This window comes from Trichosurus vulpecula, chromosome 5 (assembly GCF_011100635.1).
Source record: "Trichosurus vulpecula isolate mTriVul1 chromosome 5, mTriVul1.pri, whole genome shotgun sequence".
Classification (NCBI taxonomy): Eukaryota; Metazoa; Chordata; class Mammalia; order Diprotodontia; family Phalangeridae; genus Trichosurus; species Trichosurus vulpecula.
In genome coordinates, this window is record NC_050577.1 from 250,695,006 (window position 1) to 250,717,985 (window position 22,980).

Consider the following 22,980-nt stretch of genomic DNA (forward strand, 5'->3'; position numbering starts at 1 on the left):
TTCTTCTCCTCCTCCTCCTCTTCTGCCTCCTCCTCTTCCTCCTCCAAATAGGCAGTGATTTTTAGGATCATTTAATGTGTTAGTCTGAGATCAAACCACATATGAGGCTTCCTCCTTGTCCCGTGTGCTCTGCAGGTGGCTCCTTATGTATGTGTTCATCCCTGGGATGACACATTCTGGGAGCTCTGTTTTTTTTTCTCAACACAGCTATTAATTTTTTCTTCTCCTAAACTGTTTGAGTAAATATTTAAGGGATATCCCCATAATATGTGCCTAGAGAATAAGAGCTGGTCTCAAAACAGCAGTTCAGGCATTCAGAAACATGGTGTACAGATGCTGAAGAGATAAAGAGGCAATAGAATTGACACAGTTCCCAATTCATAGTCCTGAGGGCTTTCCACGGACAGAACCTCATGATTCGATTTGCACATTAGTTCAGAACCTGTCCTGACCCAAAACTATTGGCATGTTCTACAGTTTTGAATTATCTGACATGAGGATGCTCTTGGATGAGGAAGCGAGAAGCAACTCGGAAGCCAGCTTGGCTCTTCCTTTCCTTTTATGCTTTTTTTCTCCGTTAGATCACTTCATTTTAAGATGTTTCACTGCTACATCTGCTGCTTTCACTGAGTCCAAAGAAAGACATCTCTTCTGATACATAATCTCTGCTAAAATTCTAACTCTGCTGGGGCCCTCCTCATTGCATGTCCTGGGCAAATGCCTAATCTAAGTTTCTAGGCCCTGGCAAGATTTATCCCTACTTCATTACACTGTCTGCTTTAGGGTGGCCCCCTTTTAATTAATCTCCAAAGCATCTGGATCCTGTTTCTCTGCACAGGTTGAATGACTAAGCTCCTTGAGCCCCTCCATCTAAGCTCCATGAGAATAAGCACATTGCCTTCTGTTGAATCTCTTGTCGCATCTCTAGAATAGCTTTCTTATATAAGTTGACAAGGATGCCGTGCTCTGTGCCCCGGAATGGATGTCCTTACAGAGAAGGGCAAGTTTACAGGGAACTATTCAATTTCTGAAATAGGAGGAGGGAGTGGGAAGTTGTAGGAAATAACAGAGCTTGTGTGACATACCTTCAAGGGCAATTTAACATTTTCCTTCACCCTTTAATTTCTTTTGGTCTCTGCTTATTACTGTCTCTTTTTGTCCTTCCCCTTGTTTTCTTCTGTGTTCATAGCCTTTTTGATGAGATTTTTTTCCTTCCCTTCCCTTGTTTCTGTTCCCTTGCCTTCCTCTTCCCTTTTCTTTCTTTCGCCTTGTCTTTTTTTTGCCTTCCCTTGCCTTCCCTTGCCTTCCCTTGCCTTCCCTTCCCTTCCCTTCCCTTGCTTTGCCTTCCCTTCCCTTCCCTTCCCTTCCCTTCCCTTCCCTTCCCTTCCCTTCCCTTCCCTTCCCTTCCTTGCCTTCCCTTCCCTTCCCTTCCCTTCCCTTCCCTTCCCTTCCCTTCCTTTGCCTTGCTTCTCTTTATCTTACCTTACCTTACCTTACCTTACCTTATCTTGCCTTCCCTTCTCTTCCATTTCCTTCCCTTCCCAGAATAAACACATTGCCTTCAGACAAATCTTCTGTCCCATCTCTATAAAATCATTTTCATCTAATTGACAAGGGTACCCAGGAGTGGAGTCCTTGCTGAGCATGGTGTAATGGACACTTCTTATGTATTTCTCACTCTCTTCTCCTCTCCCCGAGATAGTAGGCATTCTCTCCATTAGCCGTGTCACTTTACAAATATTATCTCATTTGATCCTCATAACAATCCTGAGAAGGCAGTGTTATCATTATCCTCATTTTACAGTTGAGGTAACTAAAACAGTTAGAGGTTAAGTGACTTGCTCAGGTGTGCACAGCTAGTAAGTGACCAAGGCTGAATTTGAACTCAGTTCTTCCTGACTGGAGGCCCAGGGCTCTGAACACTGCAGTAAGCTGGGGAAGAGCTTGAGGGACACCTTCAAGAAGGCTCTCAGACCATATGCCCAAGAAATGGCTTGGAACTTTAGTTTGTTTTATTTGTCCCTTTCAATTTTAGCTGCAGAGAATGGAGGCTCTGACCCAGGAACTCAAGCCATGAGGACCTTGGAGTTCAGGATTCCAGACCAGATGTTGCAACCAGCCCAGCAGAAAAGCTCTGAGAAGCCAGGGTCCTGCAATGAAAGGGAAGTAAGGAGGGGGCAGGGAGGAATTTGGTGGAACTAATGCTATGTAAGAACTGAATTAAATTGTAAACCTAATGCTTCTACTCTTCCCAGAGACCAAGGTGGTACGTAGGAAGATTATGGTGATAATATGTATCAGGTAATGAAGGGAAATGTTTATGTTTGCTCTGGTTATATCTTTAAAGTAAATACTCCTTTTTAAAGCTAATCTGATGGTGAAGTAGTTAGAACTTAAAATGTAATGCAGGCTTAGTCCCACTAACAGGAAAACTGATACCTGAGTGGATGACCTAGGTACCTTCCTGTTGGCCAATCACTTTTCCCAGCATTTCCCCAGGTTCTTGTGGTCTTGCCCTTGAACTCAGATGCATTTCAGGTTAGAAAGAGAATAGGTAGGGGCAATTAGGTGGCACAGTGAGTAGAGTACCGGCCCTGGAGTCAGGAGGACCTGAGTTCAAATCCGGCCTCAGATACTTGACGCATGTACTAGCTGTGTGACCTTGGGCAAGTCATTTGATGCCAATTGCCCTGCCTTCTCCCCTAAAAAAATTAAATAAATTTTTAAAAATTAAAGAGGATAGGTCATCATAGGGGCTAAGGGGAAAACTATCACAGGAATACTAAGAACTTGTCATACAGATATGACAAGAGTATGATAGAGGGAAACTGTGCATACCCTTTGATCCAGCAATACCATTTCTAGGTTTGTATTCCAAAGAGATCATTAAAAAGGGGAAAAGAATCACATGTACAAAAATATTTATAGGAGCTCTTTTTGTGGTAGCCAAGAATTGGAAATTTAGGGTATGCCCATCAGTTGGGAAATGGCTGAAAAATTTGTGGTATATGAATGTAATGGAATACTATTGTTCCATAAAAAAATAATGAGCAGGAAGACTTCATAAAAACCTGGAAAGACTTACATGAACGGATGCTGAGTGAAGTAAGCAGAACCAGGAGAACACTGTACACAGTAACAGCAACATTGTGTGATGACCGACTTTGACAGACTTAGCTCTTCTCAGCAATGCAGTGATCTAATACAACTCCAGAAGACTTACGATGGAAAATGCTATCCATATCCAGAGAAAGAACTATGGAGTGAGTCTGAATGCAGATCAAAGTATATCGTTTTCTCTTTTTTTCTTTCTAGGGTTTTTTCCCTTTTGTTCTGATTCTTCTTTTACAACATGACTAATGTGGAAATATGTTTAATATAATTGTATATGTATAACCTATATCACATTGTGCGCCATCTTGGGGAGGGGGAAAATTTAGAATTCAAAATCTCATAAAAGTGAATGTGGAAAACTAAAAATAATTACATAAATAAATTGAATTTTTTAAAAAAAAAGTATGATAGAGGATCATGCCAACATGAGCAATACAGTAGCCAGGCTGCTAGGAGATGGCAGAACCATTCAGACTGAGAAGTAAAGGTATTCTTGGACCAGCATTGCTCATCCAGACGGAAACTGGGAATAGCAGAGATGGTAACCTGTACTTCCTGGGGAGGCAAGGGACCAGCCCAAGTTAACAACTCCTTCCTACGCCTCCTCTGTCCATCCATGAAGAAGTAGATTCTCCCACTGTCCGTCATATACCACCCTCAACTTCCTGTTTCCTGTCCTTGCTCTCCTAAGCAATAGCTAAAGCAGGTTGGCAAATAGGGGAAGCTTTGGTTGCAATGGCCTGTCCAGCATTTTAAAAAATTTTTTCTTCTTTCTTTTATATTTCCTTAAGTGGGATCGTGCAGTAGTTCCACTAGACTCCCTTATTCTGTTTAAAAAAAATGTATGTGTGTATACACACACGTACATGTATATACATACACACACATATATATACACACACGCACACATATATACACACACATAAATACACATACACACATATATACACACATGCACACACATATACACATATATACATACACACATCTATACACATACACACATACATACACACATATTTTAACACACATATATACACATACATATATACACACATGCACACACATATATACACATATGCACATATATACACATATACACACATATAAACACATATTTTAACACACATATACACACATACACATGTATGCACACATACACACATATATACATACATATGTACACACATACACACATATGTGTATATATACATACATACACAGACACATATATCTGGCTTGAACAGAATTTTAGTTTGGTTTCAGGATGCCTTTTTTGGAAGACATTTTTCTTTCTTACCATTTGTTTTTCATATGCTCTTATTTGTAAAATATCTTCATGTTTCTTTGAATTTTTTCAAATTAATTATTCTGTTTTCTGTGTTTATTTTACCTTGTTTTAGTCTCTCTGATGGAAATTTACTCACTCATAATGAATCTTCTCCTTCATAGAAATATAATAAATTCAAAGTACCTGTTTCAATGCTGCTAATTATTGCATTAGGCACATATTCATGTGGTAATGTGCATGTGCAACTGATTTTGATTTAATGGATGCTGTTGCCTAGTTACATACTAATTGTTGGCATATAAGTGTTTCTGTCTTGTTCCTGCTTTCTTATGATCTTGTGAATTCTAAATAGAGGTTCACGAATTTACACTTAATTTATTGTTTATCTGCTAAGTACTGCTTGTACTCTAGTGCAGGTCCCCGTCACCTCATGCCTGTAGCAAAGCAGTAGCTTTCTAGTGGGTCTCCCTGACTCAAATCCACTCCCGTCCATCTTCCACTCAGATCACAAAAGGATTTTCCTAAAGCAAGATCTGACCGTATCAGCACACCACCCCTCACCTGCCACTCAATTAACTTCAGTTATTCTCTGTTACCTCTAGGATCAAATATAAAATCTTCTGTTTGGCTTTTGAAGCCTTTCTTTATCAAGCCCCTTCCTACCTTTCTAGTCTTCTTACCTTTACTCTTCAATACAATGACACTGGCCACTTTTGATGCTCCAGCTTCAGGCTGTGGGCATTTCCATTGGCTGTCCCCCATGCCTGAAATACTCTTCCCTCCTTATATGTCTCTTGGCTTCCCTGGCTTCCTTTAGATATAGCTAAAATGCTACCATCTACAAAAAGCCTTCCTCAGCCTGCTTATGACTAATGCCTTCCCTCTAAGATCATTTCCAATCTACCTTGTCTATGTCTTGTCTATACACAGTTGTTTGCACGTTTTCTGCCCATTAGATTGTGAGTTCCTTGAAGCATGTACTTTTTCCTTCCTTTTATTTATATTCTTAGCTTGTTGCTTAGCACAGTGCCTGGCACATAGCAGGTGCTGTATGCTCCTTGACTTGACTCATCGGCTGTCGCTGAAGTATAAGCACTAATTGGAATTAATCCCAGCCCATTCAAGATACTAGCAGGATACTGCACTGGCCGTTCTTAGAAAGATCAAGGAAGATTCCTTTATCTGTGCTGGAACACATCGGAAATCATGTCAAAGAATTACTGGTCAATCGCATCAATACAAAAGCCAGTAACCTGCATTCATCTACCATCATAGTCATATGAGAGAAGAATGGGAAGATATGACTTTTGCATAGATTTCAGACATAAGAACCGATGCCAAGGGCTTCAAGATGCTCTGACTTGTCTTTTGGAGACCTATTGGATCTCAATATTAGACTTACATTGTAGATACTATCAGATTTCTATAGGAAAAGAAGTCAAACAGAAGACTGCTATCACTTGCCAAATGTATTTTTATCAGTTTGAGTTACTTAAGCCCCTTAAGCATTTCAGAGCACCAGTCACTTTCTAATGACTGATGAAGAAAGTAGTTGGAGACATGAATTACTCAGAAGTTTTGGTATTACCTATTCAACCTCGATGCCATTGAAAACAGCATTAAAAAAAAACTTGAGGGCAGACTTATAAAAGTGTTAGATTGGCTAGAGGAAGCTGGTTTGAAGTTGTCAACTGATGAGAGCCAGTTTTACCGAGCCTCTGCCAAATATATGGACCCCTTAATATCTCAACAAAATATGAACACTGACCAGCACTTGCCCAATAGAGGACTTAATGACAGTGAGAGTCCTTACTCCATATACAAACTAGAGTTTTTGGCTTCAAAGTAGGAAATCACTGAAAAATTCAAAGGCAATATTTTGGGAGCAAAAGTCCAAGTCTGGGCTGGCAATAATTAACTCTTGCTATTTTGACCAGTGCCCCCTGGATGTTGGTTGGCCAGGGAAGATTAGTGTAGATATGGATGCTCTATCTTGAAGGCTATGTGACATCAAAGTTATAGTGATATCAATTTTTTAAAGTGAAAGCAATATGTAATATTTGGGGATCAAGGCAGTACAACTGAGAGTCTGGGACTTCTACCAGTGAGCCTACCAGTTTCTGTGCATCTTATTTCATTAAACCAACTTTTTTTGCCTCAGTTTCCTGTGGATGACAAATAGTAAGAGCAGATGTCTGAGAAAGGAGTATAAATGATATGAGCAAAGAAGAATAAAAGTAATGCCAGGTGATATCTGATTACTTGCTCTCTCAGGGAAGGGAGAGGGAAAGGGGGGAAGGATGGAATTTGGAACTCAAAACTGTAAATAAAAATGTCTTTTAAAAAAGTGATGCCAGAGAACTCACCTTGTATTCACAAGAAGGCACCATAGTGTTGAGGTCATTGCAGAAGTTGGAACTGGGAAATGAAAAGTGGCATCAAATAACCAAAGGAAGAAGTAGTTATTGAATGCTTACTAAGTGCTAAGTTCTGTAGATACACATGGAAAAGTAAGATAGCTCCTGCTCTCAGGGACTTCTCTAATGGGGAGAGATCACATATATAGAAAGGCTAAGTGGTAGGACAGATGGAAAAGCCCAAGGTGTCTCACTGTGGGAAGTCATGGTAGTGGCCATGGGATCTGGGGTCTGGGGGTACATAGCAAGACTGAGAAGACATTCAGGTGCAATGGCAGGGTAATGGTAAGGCATGGTCATCCTCCTTCTTACCATAAAGACTATAGTTGGTTGATAACTTACTGCTCATCTAAGTCATGTGAACAGTCATATGTACTTCTGTACAGGATTTGGAGGTCTGAAGGAACTCAACCCTTCGCCACTGGGAAGGGGGTTATGGGCCTCTGGGTCCAAGCGGAATGGGCATTCTAGGCTCCCTCTGGCATAGGTGAGGATGGGGGACTCTCATTGTCCAACCAGGAGTGAGGAAAAGGAAGGTGACATTTGCAGGAAAGTTAGGGGGGAAGGAGACCCAGTGCCGCCTACTCCACCAGGTGTACAAGTGACTGAAACTGATACCACACAGGATAGCAGGAAGCAGTTGGTGCCACTCATCAAATATTGCAGTATGCCATGAGTGTATTTTGTAATGACTTTGGACAAGTGAGTCAAGGGAGAATCCTGGAGCTTGCAAGAATTATATTTTACTAGTCCAGAATTGCAGCAGATGTCACTAAGAAATGTGAGACTTGCATCCAATGTGTTCAAAGAAAAATCTTACTATTTCACACTGAATATTTGAAGAATGTAAACACCAACAAAACTTTGAAACTTGTTGGAATTGACTGTTATCTTTGGAAGGAGGTAGCAAGAAATATATCTTATCTCACTGGTGACTGATAATTTCAGCAGATCAGTCAACAAGCATTTACTAAACATCTAGACAGTCTCTACCTTCAAGGAGCTTAATCTAATGGGGAAAACAACAAGCAAATAACTGTCTAAACGAGCCATGGACAGGATAAATAGGAAATAATTAATGGAAGGAAGGCACTAGAATTAAGAGTGACTGGGAAAGGATTCCTGTAAAAGGTAAGATTTTAGTTAGGACTTGAAGGCAGCCAGGGAAGCCAGAGGGCAGAAACAAAATGGGAGACAGCTAGAGAAAATGCTTAGAGCTGGGAGATAGTGTGTCTTGTTTGTGGAACAGCCAGGGTGCCAAGGTCATTGGATTGAAAAATATACATGGAGTTTATAAGGTGTGAAAAGATTGGAAATGTGTGTGTTATGGGAGAGTGAGGAGGGCTAGGTTATAAAGGACTTTGAATGACAAACAGAGGATCCCTAGAAGTGATAGAGAGACACTGGAATTGATTGACTGTTTTATTGAATAGTGAGATATGGTCATACCTACACTTTAGGAAAATCACTTTGGCAGGTGTGTATAAGTATATCCAATCAGAAACCAAAAAGTTTCTACAATCACTGAAAGTATTGTTAGAGAAGTATTTCTCAGTGTATTGACTTCTTGCTAGGATCCATTAGACCAAGGAAGAGAATTCGAGAGCAAGCTACACAAAGTTTGGCAAATATCAAGAAGTCTAGAACTGTACATTACCATCCATGAGGCACCCCACAGCTTAAGTTTCAGTCTCATGCTATTGAATATTAGGAACACTGAGACCAAAACAAAAATCTCAATGGAGGCAACATTCAATGCAGTGGCATGTCTAACACACAGGTATAACTCCACCAGGAACAGATGTCACAGTCTTTATGTCATATTTACTGATGTTTGGATGAGAGTCACAGTTACCCATAGACTTGTGCTTGGGAGTCTCAGAAGACAGAGAGGATGCAAACACTCACAATCTAGTATAATTCTTGGCTGAGAGAGGCTGAAGGAAACCTACAAACTGGCCATGAATTCAACTCAGAAGAGCTGTGACAGAGAAAATCCAACAGCCTTATATTCAATTTTGCTATTGCGGTTAACCAAGCATGACTTGATGAGAACCTGCACTAGGATGTTGACTTGTGAGTGGAAAGAAGGAGACAGATGCAAGATATCAAAATGACAGATTTGGATAAAACAAATTGGATGTGTGAGTTGGCTGAGAAGGAAAAATTAAAGATGATCCAAGTTAGGTGGTTTACCCAGAATTTCCTAGAAGTTGCAGTGGTCTTGCTCTTGACATTGGATAGATTCCTGGGGAAGAAGCAGTCCTCATGACCAAGTAAAGAGGATAAATAGAGAATCATGCCAACATGATGGCCTGGAGCAGGGGACTGTGGAAGCATTCACATAAGGAGATAAGGCAGAGCTGTTCCTGCATTTTTGACCCAGGTACAAGCCAGGAGAAGCAGAGTCTGTGGGGATGGTGAGTGACCTTTGCTTAATTTGATTTAAAAAAAAAAGAAAGAAGAAAATGAAATTACCAGTATCAAAAATGAAAAGGATGAATTCACCACCAATGAAGAGGAAATTAAAACAATAATTGGAAGCTATTTTGCACAACTGTATGCCAATAAATCTTACAGTCTAAGTGATGAATATTAAGATATAATTATATATTATAATAAGATACAATAATAAGATGAATATTAACAAAAAAAAATTTTTCCGGATTAACAGAAGAGAAAATAAAATACTTAACCCCATTTTAGAAAAAGAAATTGAATAAGCCATCAATGAACTCCCTAAGAAAAAATTGCCAGGGCCAGCTGGATTAATAAGTGAATTCTGTCAAATATTTAAAAAACAATGAATTCCAGTACTATATAAACTATTTGGAAAAATAGGTGGAATCCTACCAAATTCCTTTTGTGACAAAAATGTAGTGCTGATACCCAAACCAGAAAGAGCCAAAACAGAGAAAAAAAATTATAGACCAATTTCCCCAATGAATATAGATGCAAAAATTTTAAATAAAATATTAGCAAAAAGATTACAGCAATTTATCACAAGGATAATACACTATGACCAGGTGGGATTTATATGCAGGGATGGTTCAATATTGGGAAAACTGTCAGCATAATTAACCATATCAATAAGAAAACTAACAGAAATCATATGGTTATCTCAATAAGTGCCGAAAAAGCTTTTAACAAAATACAGCACTCTTTCCTATTAAAAACATTGCAAAGTATATAAATAATGGAGTTTTCCTTAAAATGATATGCAGTATCTATTTAAAACCATCAGCGTTATATGTGATGGGGATAAGCTAGAAGCATTCCAAATAGGATCAGGTGTGAAACAAGGATGCTCATTATCACCACTATTATTCAATATTGTACTAGAAATGTTAGCTTTAGCAATAAGAGAAAAAAAAAAGAAATTGAAGAATTAGAAGAGGTAATGAGGAAACAATACTATCACTCTTTGCAGATGATATGATGATATATTTAGAGAATCCCAGAGAATCAACTAAGAAACTACTCAAAACAATTTACAATTTTAGCAAAGTTGGAGGGTGTAAAATAAACCCACATAAATCACAGGCATCTGCATATATTATGAACAAAGCTCAGCAGCAAGAGATAGAAAGAGAAATTCCATTTAAATTAACTGTAAACAGTACAAAATATTTGGGAGTCTACCTGCCAAGACAAACCTAGGAACCATATGAACACAATTACAAAAACACTTTTCACACAAATAAAATCAGATCTTAATAAATAGAAAAATATCAATTGCTCATGGATAGGCTGAGCCAATATAATAAAAATGAAAATTCTACCTAAATTATACCAATAAAACTACCAAAATATTATTTTATAGAGCTAGAAAAAATAATAAAATTCATCTGGAAGAACCAAAGGTCAAGAATATCTGGGGAATTAATGAAAAAAATACAAAGCCAGGTGGCCTAGCTGTACCAGATCTAAAACTCTATTAAAAAGTGGCAATCATCAAAACTACTTGGTAATGGCTAAGAAATAGAGTGGTGGATCAGTGGAATAGGTCAGGCACATAAAACACAGTACTAAATGACTATAGCAATTTACTCTTTGATAAACACAGAGACTCTAGCTTCTTGGATAAGAACTCACTTTTTGAAAAAAAATACTGGGAAAACTAGAAAATAGTATGGCAGGAACTAGGCATAGATAAACATCTCACACCCTATACCAAGATAAGGTCAAAATGGGTACATGGTATGGACATAAAGGATGATGCCATAAGCAGATTAGGAGAGCAAGGAAGAGTTTACCTGTCAGATCTATGGAGAAGGGAAGAATTTAAGACCAAACAAGAGATAAAGAATATTATAAAATGCAAAATGGATAATTTTGATTACATTAAATTAAAAACCAATATAACCAAGATTAGAGGGAAAGCAGAAAGCTGAGAAACAATTTTTGTAGCCAGTGTTTCTGATAAAGGCCTCATTTCCAAAATGGATAAAGAACTGAATCAAATTTATAAGAATACAAGTCATTCCCTAATTGATAAATGGTCAAAGGATACAAACAGGCAGTTTTCAGACAAAGAAATCAAAACTATCTGTAGTCATATGAAAAAATGCTCTAAATCAGTATTGATTAGAAAAATGCAAATTAAAACAACTCTGATACTAAAGTTGAACTGTTTTGTTTACATTCCTACATGGAAAGATGATGTGTATGATTCATGAGACCTCAGTATTAGGGTAGTTGAAGGGAATATGCATATATATACATATATGTTTATGTATATATATAAGTGAATGTGTATGTATGTATGTATCTATGTGTATATGTATGCATGTGTAAGTAGGTATATATATATATATGTGTGTGTGTGTTTTTATATATGTATATACATATATATATATATGTAAAAGAGAGAGAACAGACACAGGGTGAGTTGAAGATGAAGAGAAGATATCTAAAAGAAATAAAATGAAATTAAGGGATGAGAGAGCAACATACTGAGAGAGGGAGACAGGGAGAGATAGAATGGGGTGGATTATCTCGCATAAAGGTGGCAAGAGGAAGCAGTTCTGTGGGAGGAGGGGAGAGGGCAGGTGAGGGGGGAATGAGTGAACCTTGCTCTCATCAGATTCGGCCTGAGGAGGGAATACCATACATACTCAGTTGGGTATCTTACCCCACAGAAAAGAAGAGGGAGGAAGATAAAAAAAAATAAAAGGGGGGGGATGATGGAGGGGAGGGCAGATGGGGGTGGAGGTAATCAAAACAAACACTTTGGAAAGGGGACAGGGTCAAGGGAGAAAATTCAATAAAGCAGGATGGGTTGGGAAGGAGCAAAATGTAGTTAGCCTTTCACAACATGAGTATTGTGGAAGGGTTATACATAATGATACATGCGTGGCCTAGGTTGAATTGCTCGACTTCTTAGGGAGGGTGGGTGGGAAGTGAAGAGGGGAGAGAATTTGGAACTCAAAGTTTTAAAAACAGATGTTCAAAAACAAAAAAAAAGTTTTTGCATGCAACTAAAAAATATACACAGGCAATGGGGCGTAGAAATTTATCTTGCCCTACAAGAAAGGAAGGGAAAAGGGGATGAGAGGGGCGGGGGGTGATAGAGGGGAGGGCTGACTGGGGAACAGGGCAACCAGAATATATGCCATCTTGGAGTGGGGGGGAGGGTAGAAATGGGGAGAAAATTTGTAATTCAAACTGTTGTGAAAATCAATGCTGAAAACCAAATATGTTAAATAAATAAATTTAAAAAAAAACAACTCTGAGGTACCACCTCACACCTATCAGATTGGCTAATATGACAAAAAAGGAAAATGATAAGTGTTGGAGATGTGGGAAAATTGGAACGCTAATACATTTTTGGTGGAGTTGTGAACTGATCCAACCATTCTGGAGAGCAATTTGGAACTATGCCCAAAGGGCTATAAAAATGTGCATACCCTTTGATCCCAGCAATATTGCTCCTGGGCTGTATCCCAAAGAGATCACAAAAATGGGAAAAGGACCCACACATACAAAAATATTCATAGTGGCTCCTTTTATGGTGGCCAAGAACTGGAAATCGAGGGGATGCCCCTCAATTGGGGAATGGCTGAACAAATCGTGGTATATGAATGTAATGGAATACTATTGTGCTATAAGAAATGATGAGCAGGCGAAAAACTGGAAAGACTTATATGAACTGATGCTGAGGGAAGTAAGCAGAACCATGAGAACATTGTACACAGTAACAGCCACAGTGTGTAAGGACTGATTTTGATAAACTTAGCCCTTCTCAGCAATACAAGGACCTAAAACTTTTCCAAAGGATTCATGTTGGAAAATGCCATCCACATCCAGAGACTGAACTATGAAGTTGGAATGCAGAGTGAAGCAGACTGTTTTCTCTTTTGTTTTGTTTTGTTTCTCATGGTTTCTCCCATTCATTATAGTTCTTCTATGCAACATGACTAATGTGAAAATGTGTTTAATAGAAATGTATGTGTAGAGTCCATATCGGATTGCATGCTGTCTTGGGGAGGGAGGGGGAGAAAATTTCAAACTTATGGAAACAAATGTTGAAAACTGAAAAGAAATAAAGTATTAAAAAATAAAAATGAGGAAAGAGTGATGGAGACAAAGAAAGTGATAGAGACAATTAAGATGCAGATTTTAAAAAAAGAAAAGGACCCATATGTACAAAAACATTTATAGCAGTTCTTTTTGTGGTGACAAAGAATTGGAAACTGAGGGGATGCCCAACAATTGCGGAATGGCTGGACAAGTTGTGGTATGTGAATTTAATGGAATACTATTGTTCCATAATAAAAGATGAGCAGGAGGATTTCAGAAAACCTAGAAAGACTTACATGAACTGATGTTGAGCAAAGTGAGCAGAACCAGAAGAACATTGTACACAGTAACAGCAACATTGTGTGATGATCAACTATGATAGACTTAGCTCTTCTCAGCAATACAATGATCCAAGACAATTCCAAGAGTCATTATGGAAAATGCTAACCACATCCAGAGAAAGAACTATAGAGTCTGAATGTAGATATAAGCATACTATTTTCACTTTTTTTCTTGTTTTTTCTTTCTCATGGTTTTTCCCTCTTGTTCTGAATCTTTTTTCACAACATGATTAATGTGGAAATATGTTTAACATGATTGTACATGTATAACCTACATCATATTGCTTGCTCTCTTGGGGAGGAGGGAAGGAAGGGAAGGAGTGAGAAAAATTTCAAACTCAATCTTACAAAAATGAATGTTGAAAACTATCCTTACATGTAATTGGGAGAAAATAAAATACTACTAAAAGAAAAAAGTTTATAATAGGGGCAGAGTAAAGATTGAAGAGTAGACAAAGCACACAGCTGAACCCTCCCAACATTCCACTCCAAACAACTTCAAAATAACACTTCAACTAAAATTCTGGAATGGCAGAACCTACAAAAAGTCAAAGTGAGACATTCTTCTAACCCAAGGCAACTTAGGAGTTTGGTAGGAGAGGCTGGCTTGGAGACCACATGGATGAAACACCAGTGATGGGACTGAGGGGTAAGGAACCTGTGGCCTCAAGGCCATGTGGTCTTAGTCCTCAAGTGTGGCCCTTTGAATGCAAACTTCACAGAACAAATCCCCTTAATAAAAATATTTGTTCTATAAAACCTGGACTCAGTCAAAAGGTCTCACCCAAGGACCTAGAAGGCCAAATGTGACAGGTTCCCCACCTCTGGACTAGGTGGTGGTGACAAAAGCAGAAGCAGCTTTGGGAGCTTCCAAGCCAGAAATAGTAAGCAGCAGTAAGGGGCAGAAAGAAACTACAAGGGATCCCTGTGCTTGCACTGGACATAGGACTAAATGCTTTTTGGCAATACCATTGCTTATACCCACTTCTTGGACACAGTTCAAGGGCAGGGAGGAGCACATCCAGTCAAGAGGAAGTGGAAGCCCTGAAGGGGAGTATTGCCTCCAGTCCCAAGGAATCAGGGACTCTGAGGAGTAATGCCAATTGCAATCCCAAAGGATCAGGGGTCATTCCCAGGTAAGGAACAGAATGCCGACCAGGAGAGCAGTGACTACACCTCTTTTCAGATCACACTATCTTGAAACACCAAAAACTTTCAAGTCCCCAGAACTAACTCTGAAAACAGCAGTGTGAAAAATTCTGAAGCGTTAGAGAGTGTTCCTTTACCCTCCACACTAGAAATAGAATCTGACGTTAACATAAAGTCCCAAATCAAGAAATAGGATATCGAAATGAGCAAACAACAAAAAAAGAGCCTGGCCATAAAAAGGCTACTAATAATGGCAGGGAAGATCAAGATACAAACTCAGAAGAAGACAATGAAGTCAAAATAGCTACAAACAAACCTTAAAAGAAAAATGTGAATTGAATACAAACCAAGCAAGAATTTCTAGAAGAGCTAAAAAATGATTTTTAAAATCAAATAACGATGGTAGAGGAAAGATTAGGCAAAGATGAAAGGAAAAGAAGAAAATTATGAAAAGAAAATTAACAGCTTGGTAAAAGAGGCACAAAAAAGGGAAGAAAATAACATCGTAAAAATAGAATCAGCCAAATGGAAAAAGAGAAACAAAAATTCATGGATGAAAATAATTCTATAAAAATTGGAATTGGGCAAGAAGAAGCTAATGACTCCATGAGACATTAAGAAATAATCAAATAAAGTCAAAGTAATGAAAAATAGGAGAAACTGTGAAATATCTCATAGGAAAAACAATTGACCTGAAAAATATATTTAGGAAAGATAAGAATTATTGGATCGCCTGAAAGCCATAATCAAAGAAAGAGCCTAGATATCATATTTCAAGAAATTGTCATGGAAAACTGCACAGATATCCTAGAACCAGAGAGTAACAAAGAAATTGAAAGAATCCACCAATTACCTCCTGAAAGAGATCCCAAAATGAAAACTCCCAGGAATATTTTAGCCGAATTCTAAAGCTCCCAGGTCAAAGAGCAAATAGTTCAATCAGTCAGAAAGAAACCATTCAAATACCATGGAGCCACAGTCAGGATCACACAAGCTTTAGCAGCCGTAACATTAAAGGAGCAGAGGACTTAGTCTATGATATTCCGGAAGCAAAAGGTCTGGGATTACAATCATGAATAAGGCTGAGGGGAGAGATGGATATTTAGTGAAATAGAGCACTTTCAAGCATTCCTCATGAAAAGACCAGAGCTGAACAGAAAATCTGACTTTTAAATATGACTCAAGAGAAGCATAAGAAGGTAAAGAAAAAAAAAGAAATCATAAGGGATTCAATAAAGTTAAACAGTTTACCTTTCTATATGGGAAGATGAAACATGTATTTTTTAAGAACTTTATCATTATTGGGGCACTTAGATCCCATATTACACCTGCTCTGGTTTGTTTCCAAATGCTTCTTGCATCAGTTCTTTACAAGGAGAAAATTTCCACATTGACAGCATTTACTGACAATTAAAGCAGAATGCCATATTTTTAAAAAGCAATTATGAAAACTCATTAAATATTTTCACGTTGTAGCCTGTTTTGAAATTTTCCAGCCTTCTGGGTAGTGAGTTGGACCATGTCAATGTTTATACCAGTATTCAATAGTGAGTCACATCCTTCCATAATCTCTGGAAGAAGAAAATATCATAAAAAATACACACACACACACACACACACACACACACACACACACACACATCTTTTGAACTGCCATCTAGTCTGAACATTTCTCAGATATATCCATTTACAGAGGGGTTTCCTTCCCTCCATGAGATTCGTGGGCTATAATCAAGACATCATAGTACAAATCTATTATTAAGTCTTCAATCAACTTAGAAATCAAGACATGACAAATCAGAGACAAAGTGAGACAGGAAGATGAATGTGCCACACCAAAAAACCAGTACTGCCACTTATTTAGAATTCTAAAATATCTCCCGCTGGATGTAAAAACAGCAAGAATGCTTTGTGCCAAATGGTTATTTAATGTTTTAACATTTAAAAAAAATTTGAACACAATGAGAGTTCATACCCTTTGGGTACCATTTACCCAACCATCAAAACCAGAGAAAGGTGGTGAAAGCTTTGAGACTAGGTTCCCAAGGAGTTTTGTGTCTTCCTTTGAAATGGAGGGGAAGGGAGGGGTAGAGGAGCTATTTGTCACATAAGCTTGGGGTCTCGGGTATTAAGGGCTCTTCAAACCTCAAATTCCATTGAGTTGTGCAGGGGAAGTCACTAAGGCTCCAATGTCTTCTACTGTAAAAATGTTTTAATCTGTGTTAATTCTTTCCTCTTGGCTTATATTCATTAGCTTAAATCTGAGAAAGCAGCATTTGGCTCTCCTCATGTTGCATTCTTTCTCTGGGGGTAGCGGAGAGGAGACTGAGAAGCAGACTTGGATTATAGACATTGTTGGCCAAGGGGATTTAGACAAGTCAGAGGGCTCTGATCCAGCTAGAACTTTGGCTTGGGTTTGAGGTTTTTTTTGTGGGGGAGGGGGGAGTTTTATTGGGTTTGGGGTCATTTAGCCTGCAAGTGCCAGGCTCAGCATTGTCCACTCTGAGCTCCCTGGCTTGGGGTGCCCCTGCAGCTCTGTGATGATCTCCTCTAGCAGGTCTAGGTCCTGCAGGCTGGTAAAGGGGCTCTCTCTGGCCAGCTTGGGGACCAACATCTGGGTCTGACCCTGCTATCTATCCAGGTGTTGGGCCTGGGCTGCAAGACCCTTGCATTCCAGAAGACTGGGGCCACTGGGGCAGGTGATTGGGGATGCAGTTGCCTCTGGGTCATCTATCTTGCAGGGTCTGGATCCTGACTGAGAACCTTCTCTCCAGTCTCTCAGGGATCTCTGGCCCTGGCTCAGGTTGACTCTCTCAGACTGGTCAGCAGAGCTGGCCTCTGGTGAGAGGGGAGTAAGAGGCTCTGGACTGGGTAGCTTCCTCTTCTCTGCTGATGATGCTTCTTCAGCCTGGGAGCTCAGGTTGAGGCTGCTTCCCAGGATCAGGCTGCTTTCTGGATCCAAGGCTGGGGGGCTCCAGGTATTTCTCCAAGCCACACTGCTCTCAAGGGACTTTAAGGTCTCAGATAGGTTGGGGCTTAGGACCATCTTGGGGGACAGAGGTCAAGGTATGCTAGTGAGCTGCTCAGGTGGCAGCGGTGGGATCTTTGGCTCTGAGGAAGGGCTGCGCATATTCCCCAAGGAGGTTTCCTTGAGTGCAGACTTCTGGGCCAATGCTACCCTCAGCTCGTATCATCCTTTCAGTTTCGAGGCCATAGTCCCAGACCTTCTTTGACCAAAGGCTGATAGGTCAGGGGAACCTGGGGATGGAGAGCTGGTCCTTCCATGAACCCTAGCTTCATCTTGACCTTCTTGCCCAGCCCGGGGAAGGCTCCCAGTAAAGATCTCTTGGATCAGGATGCAGAAGCTATAGAAGTAGGAAGTCAAGAGCAGGGAGGACATTTTTACACCTACTATGTGCTTAGATACAAGGCAAAAAGCAAAGCAGTCTCTGCTTTTAAGGAGTTTACTTTTTACTACGGGAGAGTGGTGAGAATGCAATATGAATGCTGATAAGTAAATAAAATACAAGTATGTATAAAGTAACACAAGATTATTTTAAGAGGTAGAGACCACTAATAAATGGAGTGGTTTAGAAAGTCCTGTGTAGAAAGTGTACCTGAGCTGTGCCTTTCAGATCAGTATACCAATGATAGGTACCAACATCAAGAAAGATGGTCAATAAACATTTATAAAGCACATAGTAATCAGGCACTATGCTAAGGTCTGGGGTTACAAATACAAAAAAGAAAGGCAGTCCCTCCCATAGAGGAGTTTAAAATCTAATACAACACACAAAAGGAAACTGAAAAGCGGTGAGAGAGAAGGCATCCATACAAAGGCATGATGAAGGTGCCAAAGAGTACAGCTAGGTGGAAACTGAGATTGCTGGGTGGGGAAACCTCCTTAAATGGAAGTTTGGGGAGGAGTTCTTCACTCTGTCTTCCAATCAGAGAGGTCCGAGGAGCAGAGGGTACCAAAAGAGAATGTGATCCTAAAGGATGATGAGGTTCCTAGGGTCATTATGGACAAGTCCAAAGAAGTGCAGAAACATGGGGAATGAAATACAAGAGGTAAGTACAAGAGTATTAAGAGGCAGGTGAGGAAAGAGTGAGCTGCAGATCGGAGGGACAGCCTTCTCCAAAGACACAAAGGAAGGGGAAGGATTGTCATGAACACAAGGCAGCTAGTAGACCAGGTTGGTTGTATGAAGGAGAGTCAATTGTTGAGGGTGAAGGGAGAAGCGGGGGAAAGAGCCATGGATTTAAAAGTGAAGAACAGTGTATAGCAGAATCGGTCAACTCTAAGGACAAGATTATGAAGAGAGAAAAGGAGGCTAGAGCAGGGAATATGGATCCGATCAAGGGAAGGTCACAATGAGGATGAAGAATAAGTATGGAAAATAGCTGGAGTCCGATTATGAAGGGCATTAAAATGCCAGACAGAAGAATTTATATTTTATCCTAGAGATGATAGGAAGATACGGAAGCTTCTTGATTAGGGGAACATCATGGTCAACCTATGCTTTAGAAATATCACCTTGGCAGATCTGATAAATATAGATTGGAAAAGAATGAAAACATGGAAACCAGTTAGAATGCTACAAGAGCATTAGTTTGGGCAGACACTGGACTTAGATTCAGGAAGACCTCTGTTTTTATCCTACCTCAGATACTTCCTAGCTCTGGGACCCTAGACAAATAACTTAGTTTCCTCATCTGTGAAATGAGGAGGCTAGACTCAGTGACCCTTAATGTCCCTTCTGCCTTTGAATCTCTGATCCTCTATGAGCTTATAATATATTATGATCCTTGTTCCCCTCCATCACTTCCAAACTGTCTCTTAGCCACAATTACTCTGCAACCTCTCCTCTAAGGTTCTCTCCATCTATTGATACCACCTGGTCCAGGTATCTTCTGGCCTTCAAGTTACATTCTCTCCTTTAGATACTTGTGCCTCATTCATAGAATGACATTGGTTGACTCCAGCTCTACTTTCTGAGGACCAGGTCTGTTACGTTTCATGTTGATCCCCTACAAAGTTCTCTAGTAACCTGAATGGGAGGGATAGTGGGAAGTGTTAGATATTCTCTCTTCTCTGCCACTGGCTCAAGACCCCACCAATTGCATTTGTCCACATTTTCAGGAGCCTAATACAAGCACCACAGTTTCATTTAACCACATATTATCAGATTAGTTTTTACAAAGGCTATTACTTCAATGATAAAGCAAGAACAAACTCGCCAGCATTTTCCCCAACACCTCAGTGGCATAACTGCCCTTTATACCACCTAGTTCTCTGGGGAGGGGTGCAGGATTAAACTCCCAGCTTAGCTCAGTTCCTATATAGCATTGGTCCTATCACATTCAAGTCTAAAGCCCGCTAGGACCTTTGCTCCTCAGAGGGTTCCTACCAGTCTTACTGAAATACTCAGCTTGGATTTTTGGACTCCTGGATCACTGTGGTGAAAGCTCTTGAGTCAGAGTCTCAACTCCCTGCACCTAGAATAACAAAGGAAAAACTGCCAAATGCCCAGTTCCATTTTTTAGGTCCTCATGATGGGGGAGGGAGGGTCTTCAGGCCCTTCCCCCTCTTTACTGCGTAGTACCATCTGCTGTGAGTAAAAGATCCCTTCACCCTCAAATGAAAATGCAGGAAAGTCACAGACTATGCTCAATCGAGTAGTTTTAAAGATGCAGAGAATTCTGGATATGCATCCAATTGTGGGGTGGGGAGGAGAAGAAACACCACTTTCAACCATATGATAGGCCAAAGCAGAATGTCGACACATGTACAATTTCTCCTATCTCCCAGAAGTAAGACCCCTCCAAGCTTTTCACATGGGTGATGCCATTATAGGTCTCCTAGGCATAAATCATACGCCTATTATAATACCTTCCTCCCCATCTGACCCTTGCTCCCATATCTGGGAACTTCAACATACATGCCGATGTTCTCTTGAACATTCTAGCCTCCCGGTACATCATGACATAGTGAGACCTGAGCTTTAGGGGATCATCACTTTGACTGCTGAATGGAGCACAGACTGCAACGGGGAGATCCCTAAGACAAGGCAACCAAACCCATCTGACATTTTGCACTTCCTTTAATTATGTTTGTAGGCAACAAGCTGCAGGAATATTAGCAGTATTTGTGACTCTGTTATCAATACAGATAACAGATATCTTCACATAAAATATATATATATATATAAAACATGTATATATAAAACATCTAACAATAACATATACATGACATATAATAATAGTTGTTGCAGATATCTCAAAATACTGTTTAGGCTCATTGCCACTTTGGAATTATTACAGTTATTAGGCCCACCACTGACTATATCACCATATTACAGATGTGTTCTTCGAAAAAAAATCTTAATAACCTTATTTCTTTTTAAAATTTTTTATTTTTAATTTATGGAATAAAACAAGCATTTCCATAACACAGTATAATTTTTAAAAGATTACAATGAAACTGCAAATCTATTATGTTCAACTTGCTATTCCTTTAAATATACAATAAAGTTATTACATAAATTTATTTTTTCTTTTTCCTTTTTTTCTTTCCTTATTTCAATTTAAATGGTTTCCTTTGTAATCCTATATATTTTATTTTATGCACTTAAGAAGAGTATTAGGAGATGCGGTTCTTAGGTTTAACCAGACTAAAGGGCTCAGTCAGTCAATTAACATTTATCAAGTGCCTACAATGTGCCAGGCACCATGCTATGGCCTAGGAATACAAAGGGCCACAGTCAGTCCCTGCCCTCAAGAAGCTCTAATGGGGGAGACAACATGCAAACAACTATATACAGATAAGCTATACATAGGATAAATATGAAATAATCATCAGAGGGAAGGAACTAAGAGGGCTTAGGAAGGCTTCCTGTAGAAGGCAGGACTTTAGCAGGGACTTAGAGGAAGTCAGGAGGTAGGATGAGGAGGGGGGACACTCCAGGTGTAGGGGATAGCCAATGAAAAGGCCCAGAATCAGTAGATGGAGTGTCTTGTTCAAGGGATAACAAGGAAGTCATTGTTATAGCATCTAAGACTGTTGGGTATGGCAGTGGGGGAGGTGGTTGAGGGGGAGGGTATAAGATGTAAGAAGACTGGAAAGGTGGCGGAAAGGGCCTGGGTTGTGAAAAGTTTTGAACACAGGTGCATGACACAAAAAGGTGATATTTAGGAAATTTTAGGAGGTTTTTTCTCATACGAAGTCTCAGTTTGTCTCTGCATTTCCACCTGTTGCTCCCATAGTAATTCTGCTTTCTGGGGCAATTAACCTATTCCCTCGTATAAGTGACAACTCTTCAAATATTTTAAGATAGGTATCTTATACACCTATCCAGTATTCTCTTAACCTGGCTAAAAGCCACCCTGGTTCCTTCAAACTCATCCCTATACGGTGCCAACTTGAAGACTTCCTCTAACCTGGCTGCCTCCTCTTTACACTGTCCAGCTAATTGATGTTACTGTTACAGAACACCATACCTCCCAAGACTTAGTATGGCATAGGTCAATGGGGATAAGAGAACTGGGTGTGGTTGATGGGGTATGGACCCAAGCTGAGACCTTTGTCCTTTACCCCAAAAGAATTTGGGTCCCATTTGTCTAAAGGGCCCTGGAAAACCCCACCTTGAAATCTCCTTGGATTTCCTCACTTGATCTGGTGTCCCCTCGAGGCCATAAGCCATTCATTATCACTATGTCCAAATATCTGTTCAGCTATTTCCCATCTTTGATCCCATTCTCCAGGCTACTTAGGTCATTACCATCAAGATCCTACCTCTAGTCACCCCAGAATACTGGTCATTCTCATCAAGATCTTCTCAAGATTTGACATCTAGTCACCCCAGGCTACTGACCACTCCTATCAAGACCATCCCTGGAACCCTGCCCCTCCAGACACCTCAGACTACTTGGCCACCCCTGGATTCCTCCTTCGGTCTTTCTGTGTATAAGACCTATTTTGTTTCCATGAAGGTGCTCAGATTCTATCTAGCCTGCTTACGTTAGCATACAAAGGCTCAAGGTTTAATCTGGCCTGCTGGCATTAGTGATACAAATGCTCAGATTCCTTAAGGGTCTACCCAATATGGAGGATCTTTAATAAACTTTGTTTTACTTTGGCTGAAAG